The sequence below is a fragment of the Poecilia formosa genome, unplaced genomic scaffold (genome assembly GCF_000485575.1).
Source record: "Poecilia formosa unplaced genomic scaffold, Poecilia_formosa-5.1.2 Scaffold115, whole genome shotgun sequence".
In the NCBI taxonomy this organism is placed as follows: Eukaryota; Metazoa; Chordata; class Actinopteri; order Cyprinodontiformes; family Poeciliidae; genus Poecilia; species Poecilia formosa.
Genome location: NW_006800054.1, coordinates 1,523,453 through 1,533,435, shown reverse-complemented (window position 1 = coordinate 1,533,435; position 9,983 = coordinate 1,523,453). Strand labels below are relative to the sequence as shown.

Genomic DNA, 9,983 nt, shown 5'->3' with positions numbered 1-9,983 from the left:
GACTGACACCATTTGGTGTCAGTAACATGACTGACACCATTTGGTGTCAGTAACATGACTGACACCATTTGAATTGACTTGTATGTATTGTATGACTGGTCAAGAAAACTGTCTGCAGGAAAATGATCTTCATATGTTCAGAAGTTAAATGTTAAAGGACTCTGTTGTACCCTCCAAAGATCCTTGCAAGAACTTTGTAGAGTTGGTCTTTTCCTCAAACATCTTCAGATTACTTAGACTCATGTTTTTGAATCACAAAATCACATATGAATGTTGACAAGCCCCTTGCAAGACTAGGGCATCTTTGTAATCACGATATACTTTCAGTCGCGCCACAGATTTGGGATCAGATTGATGCTGTTCATTGCTAATCCTATCTCTAAGCACAGGCTGTCTGCATGTAAAACATGATTCTGCTAAAGGCAAATGTTTTGCATACTCTTTGGTGTTTCATTTACAAATAGAATTCTAGAATATGTCCAAAGTCCTACTCGAAATGTGTTTAAAGCTTTTTAAGAGAAGGTTAGATTTCAGATAAAATTCTTGCCATTATCTCGTTATGCACTTCCTCTTATCGACCTTCAGTTTTTCTAAAACTGAAGCTGCTATCAGAAATTTCTCTTACTTTTTCCATATTTGTTTGCATGTTAAAAACAAGTATGGTAGACAGTCGGAAAGTATGAAAATCAAGTGGATTTCGTGGAACATAAGGTCCTGTCAAACCACAGGTTGGTTTTCATACACTTAAATTTTGAATGGAGCATATTTGGATCAAGATTGTAGAATTCTTGGTGTTTTATTATGTCATATTTTCTTTTACAGTCTTATGGCTCAACCCTGAGATCATCTTCTAATGGCTGCCCTCAAGTTCTCAGCTGAATTATTTAGAAATTAGGCAAATGCCATAAAATGATTCAGTTTTATTTGAATTCTTAAAATTGTTATACTGAGAATAAATATATTTTCATATTAAAGTCAAAAGTCAAAAAATTGTATTCAACCAACAAATTTTGTAGATTTGAGATAAATAAGGTAATATATAACACATAATCAGGACGATGTGATTTTAAGGCATAATAGGGTAACGTGTGTAAGATTAATTGAGATATATTTTATTTCACTGGACTGCAGAGAAACTCATTCTGGAGCATTATTTGCAATCAGCTACTTTCCTCCCCCCCCCAGTGTAACTGAAATACAAGACCAGATTTTATCCAACTTCAAGGTGTGCTAACTAAACCAAACCAAAGAACAGGCGTAACTCAGACTAAATCTGAAAGTAAATCCCAAGTTTAAAAGATAGAAAAAACAACTAACACAAGTGCCAGTATCCTAAATTCTTCAGCAGATCATCTTTAGTTAGTTGAAACATTTGGATCTTGTCATTTGTTCGGGTAATAAAACACCTGAGAATGACATCTGCTCCGTTTGCTTTAGGGGCTTTTTGTTGAAGCAGCAGGTACACAAAGGCAACCTCGCCTCCAGGTTTTGATAAAATGTCTTTGTCTGACTCCTAAATGAGAAAGTACCGTGCAGAGACACTGTAAATATTATTTTTTGCAGATTTTGTGTTTTTTGTAAGATTAGAAGAAAATAAACCAGAAGTTAATATTTCTTTAAAATGTTGAGAGGACAAAGGTTGTGAGCTCGGCTTCTTTCTTTGGCATGTGTGCAGGGATGAGTTTGTGCTTCCACCGCAAAGTAGAGTGGGAAAATGTTTTTCATCACATTGTGTTTTATAAAGTAAGTTTGGCCAAAACATGAACTGGATTGGAGAAGAAATACACCAGTATCTCCTGGGATTTTTTAGTTTATTTTGGCACAACAAAAGCAGCAAAGAAGAACAGCGATGAAGTCAAGTGAGCAGTTTTCCGAGATAAATTATTACGATAAAGAAGATTTTAGAATTTTCTGCTTTTTAACTGTTTATGTAGATCCAGTCTACCTAATTTCCGAGTGCAGAATTCTTTGAAGATATGAATCTATCGGTTTTTAACGCAGATAGACAAAAAAAAAAAAAAAAACCCTCACAGTCCAGCTGTTGGCCAGTCTTTAAAGACAGTATTGCAGGTTCCTGTTCTGCAGTCTCTGTGGAGGCATATTGGCAGACTCTGTTTGCTCTGTTAATTAAATTTCCTCTTTGCAGCAAATGAGGTCATATCCACTATTGGTGTAATGTCTCTCTCATGTACAACAAAGGGAATGCAGAGAGTCCAGGAATCTTTACTGAAACAATCAAGTATATCATTGTTTGTCTGTGGATCTATACTTTTGAGGAGCATCACCATGGTGAAATGTGATGCCTCTGCTTGTGGTTTTTATTGCTTCAATTTTACAGACAGTTGGGATTAATGTTGGGCTCTGCAGCGTCCAAGAACAAAAAGGAAAAAAAAAAAAAAGAAAAGAAAAGAAAAAACAATATAGGAGATTTTTTCCATTATTCTGAAGCGAATGAAATCATTTGTTCTTCACTGAGTTTGTTGTTGAAACTGCAAAATATGTGTTATTTAAAAATGTTTATCATGATTCATGACATGTTGTCTGACTTAGGAGGAGCAGGGGATTTTCAGGGTAGTCGTTTGTGTCAGAATTTTAATTTCAGATCTTTAAATAAGCATGCTTTTTACATTAAAACCCAAATGCTGCACGCATGTTTTTCCAGCATATATATATTTTTGGTAAATTTGCAAAAGAAGTTGTGGTATGCAAGCAAACTTGATGCACTTCACGGGGTCAAAAATGGACTTTGCTTCAGCGCTTTGTTTGTTTACTCCGACACAAGCTGCCAAAACTGAATGCGACAGTTAAAGGCTCGCTTTTAACCTGAGAGGAAATAGTTATTTTTCTTTAATTGGAAAATGTTCACTTCGAGTGAATGAGTTTGGCTGCAAAGATAAGTTAAGTAAAAGTGGCCATCCAATTAAACACCCTGGGAAATTTCCATTTTGATATCCACAGCCTGTCTTTGGCCTTGTCTCTTTTGTTAAGAAACATCCAAGCCGAAATGAAATCAAAGGTTTTTATTTACCTGTTCTTAGCCATTTATAAAAACCGGGGCCCTGTATTATGCAGATATGACAATGTCATTTTGCAGGAAAACCATTCAGCGTATTTTAATTAGCTGAGAATGTAGCATGACAAAAAAGATATTTCAGGGTGCCTGAAAGCTGAAAGGTCCAACAAGTGTAAATAAGATAAAACTCCAAATGTTTGGAGGGTTGAAACAAAACAATTTGGAGTATTTATTAATCCGAGTGATTGGAATGACTATCATTCTGAGTTGGCTGGTTTATTAAAAAGTTTCCTTAAAGTTTGGGAAATGATTCACAGCCTCATTAACTCTTCCTCTCATCCCTGACATGTTCTGACAGCACAAGGAAAAAAAACAACAAAAAACTATTAGTCTAAAACAGAATTTATGTATGATATTTTTAAAAGTTTTATCTTTCGTTCTCTACTTAATGTGAAGTGAAAATGTGGAATCAGTTCTTTTGTTTACTGCATTTATGCATAGAAAGGGAGGGGGCAGGGGTATAAGGTCCTCTGTCGTCTTCATTCATTTACAACACCAGTGTCGTGGCGCGTGTTCATATGGAAGCTCATTAATATGCATTCATTCAGTTCTCTCAGGGGAGACTGCTGGTACATATGTGACTGCTGCAGCAGGGCTGTGGAGCTGCATGATGAAACAACAAAGGGTCCGACAGGGCCAAAGCAAATAATAAAGAAAAGGACACCGCAAGACAATGTAGATTTATTGTCTTTGAACAAAAGCAAATAGTCTTTTTTTTTGTTTTTCGTTTTTTTGGTTGAAATAATTAAAAAAATGTCATTTACTTCAGCTGTTCTTCTGTCAAACTAAATTTGAAACACCAAGTAGAAAAAAAAAATGTCTTTAAACATTTGGCTATAAGTCGCAGTCATTAGCAAATCAGTGTTATGAAAGGCATTTTGGAACCCCGTAGAGTTTTTTTTTTGTTTGTTTTTTTAGCTTCTTCATACTTCTATGTTGACGGATGTCTAAGAAATGTAACATTGTGGGAAACTGTGTGACTTTTTTTTTTTTAAGAAAAGAATGATTGGAATGACTTGGAAAAATTCTTTACATGTTTCCTGGTAAATGATTTCAGAGATAAAATCATACAGGCAGTAAAAACTGCTTGTGAATTCACACTTTGATTTTTATATTTGTATCCTTTTTTGTGATTTAACAATCAAGTAAAGTTTAAATCTACCATATATGTTATATTTGGGCAATAGTATTTGTTTTTAATTTCATTTTATATATAGTGCTTTGTCTCATAAAGTTCAGTTTTATTGTAAATAAGAGAATAAAGAAATCTTTTATTTACTTGGAAACTTGGACCAAACAAATATAAAGTCTTTTCTTTTGACATACATCCCATCATCTCAGCACTTATTGATGTTTGACTTTCTGACTCACAAGTCTGCAGACATACACGATGGTTTGGGCTCTGTCAATAGTGGGTGTGTGGCACTGAGTATTATCCAGTCTTTGTCTATGACTTCATTTTATTTTATAGTTTAAGTTAGTAGTTTGTTTGTTTAGCTGGATATAATTAACATCAATAATGGTTCAAATGTTTACAGCACAATTTATATATTTTGCCTTTTTGTCATGCTTCAGTCATTCAAAAACTGAAAGAAACTATCTGATAAAAAAAAACACTGCAAAAACTGGGAGTTACTTGATTAATAAAAAAAAGCTACCCAAACCACTGTGAAGAAAGTAATTAACTGCTTCAACCATGTTTGACAGTAACAGCTTTTCGTCAAGCATTTACGTCACCGTTGAGAAACTTTGCCCCACTTTTCTTTTCAAAATGGTTTTAATCTTAAACACTCTGTCAAATATGATGCCCATGTCTTAATTTAAATATGTGCTTTGACTTGGCCACTCCAAATCTTCATTTATTTTCTGACAGTACTTGTCGTTGTGCCTTCAGATCAATTTCCTTTTACGTATCTCAACTGAACTGGTCGGACATTTTCTTTCAAGGTTTCTGCAGGAAACATAATTTATGGTTTCATCTATTACCTCAAGTTGTCTAGATCCTGCAGCAGTAAGGTAGCACCAGCGCGTCCCACTTTTTTGTAAAATGCTGTTAGTTTAATGACAGATACGTCAGGATGTACACTTTCCCAAAAGATCCACCTTCCTCTCATAATTCCACATTTTCTAAGCATCTTTTTTGGTAAATGTGTGAGAGGCTTTTGTACTTTTGTACTTTCTTTGGTCAACGGTGATTTTTAACCTTGAACTGCTCTTTTGGACAGAATTTTTGCTCAGTGTCTTTCATATTACTGAAAATAAAACATTAATCTTAAGTGAGGAAGGGGAGCTCTGCAGTGCATTTGATGTAGTTATGAGTTTTTGTGTCACCTCCTGGATGAATTGTTGATGTAGGAGTCATTTTGGTATGCAGGACATTTTCAGTCTACTTCGTGATGTCCGGCAGGTTCTGTGTAAGTCATTTCTTGAACAAGTCTGGCAGTAATGAGGTGTGGGTATTGATTGTGAATTTAAATGCACCATTCCAAAAAATAGTTCATAAGGGAGAAATGATCTATTTTTTTATGTATAAGGCCTTGTTAATTTTAATATTTTTCCCCCTAAATAAATTAAATTATTGTTTGAAAACTGCGTTTTGTATTTTGCCTAAGTATGCTAATAGTTTTACCCAGGACTGTAAATCATCTTAGTTATTTTTGACATATGGTTGCTCCACTTGAATCGTGTTTAAAAATCTGAAAGTTGATGCTTATTTTTGGGACCTCGATGTTAAATATTGGTTTTGGTCGGGCCAAGAGAACACATGGAAGATTAAAGTGGCTGATAGGAAGTCTCTATTAAATTTGCATTAACACATTGTGTAAATCTGCTCATGATTGCCTCACAGAGACCCCGCGGTTCAGCATGCCATCCCTTGCTTCTGTACACTGGCCAGATGGCCACTTCAGAATGAGATTGACACACTGTTTCAAACTGATTTCATGGTATCTCTCCAGAGAGGGAGAAAGACCATCCGCTCTGTTGGGAATCGGGATTACAAAATAGCCAATTAAAAAGGAAAGTGGTGAAATCTTGGCCTGATAACGTGGAGATTAAATCAGTTATAGTTTATTAGGCAAAATTACTTATTAGAAACTATCCCCCTCCAAACAGATTTCCATTAGAAGTCCAACTCCATTTTTTTTTTATCCACACTCTTTTATCTGATGGTTGCACTCTGTAATTATGAATCTTCCAAATGGCAATTATGACACCAATTTGAAAGCATTTCCTTGTACGTTTCATTTATTCTTCATTATGTCTTTGAAATTCTGAACATCTAAAATAAAATGTAAGGAAATATAGACGCCATTTATTTCATATCGGCATATAAAACGGCATAAAAACTATTGTCATGCGAAGAGATCTGACTTAATCTGTTGTCACTGAACCCTGTAAAACAATCATGTCACATTTCTGTTCTTGTTTCCCAGCATCCATCATGTGCCCACCAGGTGTCAAGTGTAATTACTCTACGAGACTGACTGAGCAGATGCAGAGGCTGTGGGTGAGACGGAATCGGGAGACTCCAGCGAGTATCCGGGTCCCAGGATAACTGGTGCTCGCTCTGCTTCGGAGGCATCTGTGCCGCACCTGTGGACAGAACGGCACCCCACCTGCTACCAAGCGTCAGCTGTTGGTTTTTCCAAGGAATCTCCAGACCTACGCCACAGCCCGTCTCCCACGTTGGCCAGGTTCATGAGAAAAGCCTCCCTGCAAGCTTTGCTCACCCGCATTTAGTTTCTGAGCACTAAAGAGCTCCTGGACTGGTCTAAGGTTGATCAGGTACCTGGAACCTTTTCTGACCCTGATGCTGCTTGGCCTGCCTCTTTAAACATTGTCAATCCCACACCGACCTGAGAGCCCAGCAGCTATTGGCTAACTGCAAAGCACACAGTCAGTTTATTATTATACCTCCCCCCCGACTTCCACTGAAACCAAACACTGAGCTCATATCTGAAGGCGACTACTGAATCCCTTCATTCTTCTCTAAGAGCCTGCAAAGTCTCTGAATCAGATTGATATAGATTGAATTCTTACCGTTCCTATTGTGAGCAACCATTTGTATTCATGAAATCAAAGTATTTACCTGCGAGATGAGCATCTGCTGTGTATTGGTACATATATTGGTAGCTGAAATGTTGATAACATGAAGCAATAAGACCCGACTGCATTCACGTCTCCCCTTTCATCTGAGAATCTAAAAGCCCCTCAATCTGTAAGGAGATAATCAATCCTCTGCTGCTGTGACGCCTGATGCAGGCGGCTAAAGATGCTTTAATTTTGCTTAGACATTTAAGGAATGTGGTCTTGACAATGATTTTAATACTTTTTGCTCCAATTGCAATGACAGGAATGTAGTATTTTCTATCATTCAGTCAACATCAATTGCCGTTTTGCCGCATGTAATGATTTCCTTTAGGAGTAAGGGAGATGGATTATGTATTTAGAATGAAAAGATTTGGAAACCTTGTGGGTTTAGTGAAACCTTTGGTGAATCAAAATTTTTAATCAATGTGAATATTTTTGCCCAATGGACGGTTCAAACAGTCAAAGTCAAACAATTTAACTCCTCTTACTGCTATTAGAAAACAGTTTTGTTCGACAAAACGAGTAGAATGTGCATGGCAAAATTCTAAAGATCAGACCTTTTATTGCTAATCTTGTGTTTTCTGCCTTTCTTTCAGATGACTGTTGCCAGCAGATAAATGTTGGCAGGTCCTAAAAGTTGCAGTGTCAATCAGGCTGTTGGCCAATCCAGTTCTAGCTGAAAACAAACACACACACACACACAAAAAAAGCTTCATCTGTTGTTTCAACTAAACAAAATGGCCTAATGAAAAGTTGGCTTTGCTGCATTGTGCCATCCATGGCATTACAGCATATGTGATGCTGGTGCCTCTGGTAATTTTCATATGCATGTTCATATGTTACTCCATGCAGAGAAAATAAGGAGGTGTCGGGACCAGAGGCTCTAGGTGCAGACATTGCACATAGCATTTGGATGAGGGACACTGGGAGAACCTATTTTATTTCATTAGAAGAAAAATTAGATGAGAGTCTTGATCTCGGAGGATATCTAGCTGTGCCTCTGGCAAACTGGTAGACACAAAGCTGTTTGATTTGCAGCACAAACAGAACAGCTGACTAACAATGCAAATATATACCAAACGACAATCTGTTAAACAAATGACTTTTTTGATTAGCAAGACCAGAAGTAGAACATTACAGTGTGGTGTAATATATAACAGGCCAGCAAAACACTCCACCATATGGCAATGCATTTACAGGACAGCTTGATTGTAATTATGATAGTAATAAATGTTATACAAGGTAGATTTTCATCTTTATGCATAAAATAACTAAATGTTATGAATGTCTATTAATAATAGCAGTGGATAACTGTAGTTGTTTATAACAGACACAAACCAGACTAATATCCTGAGGGCAGGTTGTTATTTAACCTCTTTTTCATTAGCTTGGCAGTTTCAGTATTTTACATGTGGAAAAAAATCCCTTGCCACAGAATATTTTGTACCAATTACATGTCAATTCATGGTCAAAAAGACCATAACCTGTCTGACCCTAACCCTACGTTAAAATGTTACCAGCTAATTCTTTACATTATGAATACCGTGTCTAGTAAAAACAAGTAACTAAAATAGCTGAAAACATAATAGCAGCACACTGTAACAAGACATAGATTTTATATCTCAGAACTTACGGCCTTTTCTCACCCAACTTTTGTTCATTACGGGACATTTCCTACTGAGTGTGTGCAAATTTTTACCCATGTTTAATTGGTTTTCTCCCCACTTTGCATTTCAATCAAAGTAATTTCCCAAAATCTACTCTTAGTTTGCGCTAAGAAAAAGGGTTTAAGAAAACCCTTCGAAAAGTATGTTTTTTTTAAGGGTTTTACATGGGTACTAAGCTATTTAAGAGTCAGAAATGGAAGTAGGGTGAGAAGAAATGGGAACACTTGGATATAAAAATATGAATTTGCAAACTGACCCAAGGCCCAGACTAATTTGTCTGTTTCCAGTGCGAACAAAGGCACATATACTTTGCTGCAAATTAGCATTTTTTTTATCATTTTATTGAATTAATATTTATCCCCGTAGCTTAACCAAACAACCAACAGAGAGAAATACATAGTGTGGTAATTATATTTGTACAACATGGTAAATGATGTTGACGATTAGGCTTGTGGGTACGAATTATTTTTTTTTCATAGATACCAAATGGTAGCAGGTGAGATAGAAATGGCAATCCATGAGCACAAAATAAAGTTATGAAATGGCAAAAAGGTGAACGTTGACCAGAAGCTACAAGAGAATGATGATGGTGTTGCACAAGCACTTTAATTTGATACCTGGTTTTCAAGAAAAGTCTTCTTTGTCTTGTAGAAAAGAAATGAAGAACTGTATTTTTATGTATGTAGCAGAGAGTCGTACTGGAATGAAGCTTTCTGAACTCGGTAGATTTAGAACTGGAAAACAAAACCTGATAAATACATAATATAATAACATGACAGTAAATATTTACTGTTATTTGTTGGAATTTGCAAAGTAATAAAAAAAAATCATTCTTATTGTTAAAAATACGATGGTTCACATTGTAAAATCATTTTAACCCCTTTGTTATCCTCCAGCCATAAGCAGATAAAATGATAACTAACACTTCTACTCCTGGTGTAATCGTAAAATAGAGAAACCTATTAGGATAGGGTGATGATGATAATAATGTTATGAGTTTATATTGCAATTAAACATGAAAAGTATCACTATGTCAATTTATTTCCTATCACTAAAGCATTTGTGTAATACGGAAGAGGATTGGGGCCACTGGAGAAAAAAAAAAAAAAAATCTGTTCTGACTTTCATCTCAGAATTCTGAGATGAAAGTC

At 36.0% G+C, this 9,983-nt stretch overlaps 1 long non-coding RNA gene across 1 annotated transcript in view; it reads left to right on the top strand.

The window, feature by feature from the left end:
• Nucleotides 1–7,735, top strand: part of LOC103143801 (uncharacterized) — a 14,483-nt gene extending 6,748 nt beyond the window's left edge. The window contains exon 2 of the long non-coding RNA XR_476833.2: nucleotides 6,508–7,735. This is a non-coding gene — a long non-coding RNA (uncharacterized LOC103143801). The remainder of the gene's footprint in view (nucleotides 1–6,507) is intronic.
• The last annotated feature ends 2,248 nt before the right edge of the window (nucleotides 7,736–9,983 follow it).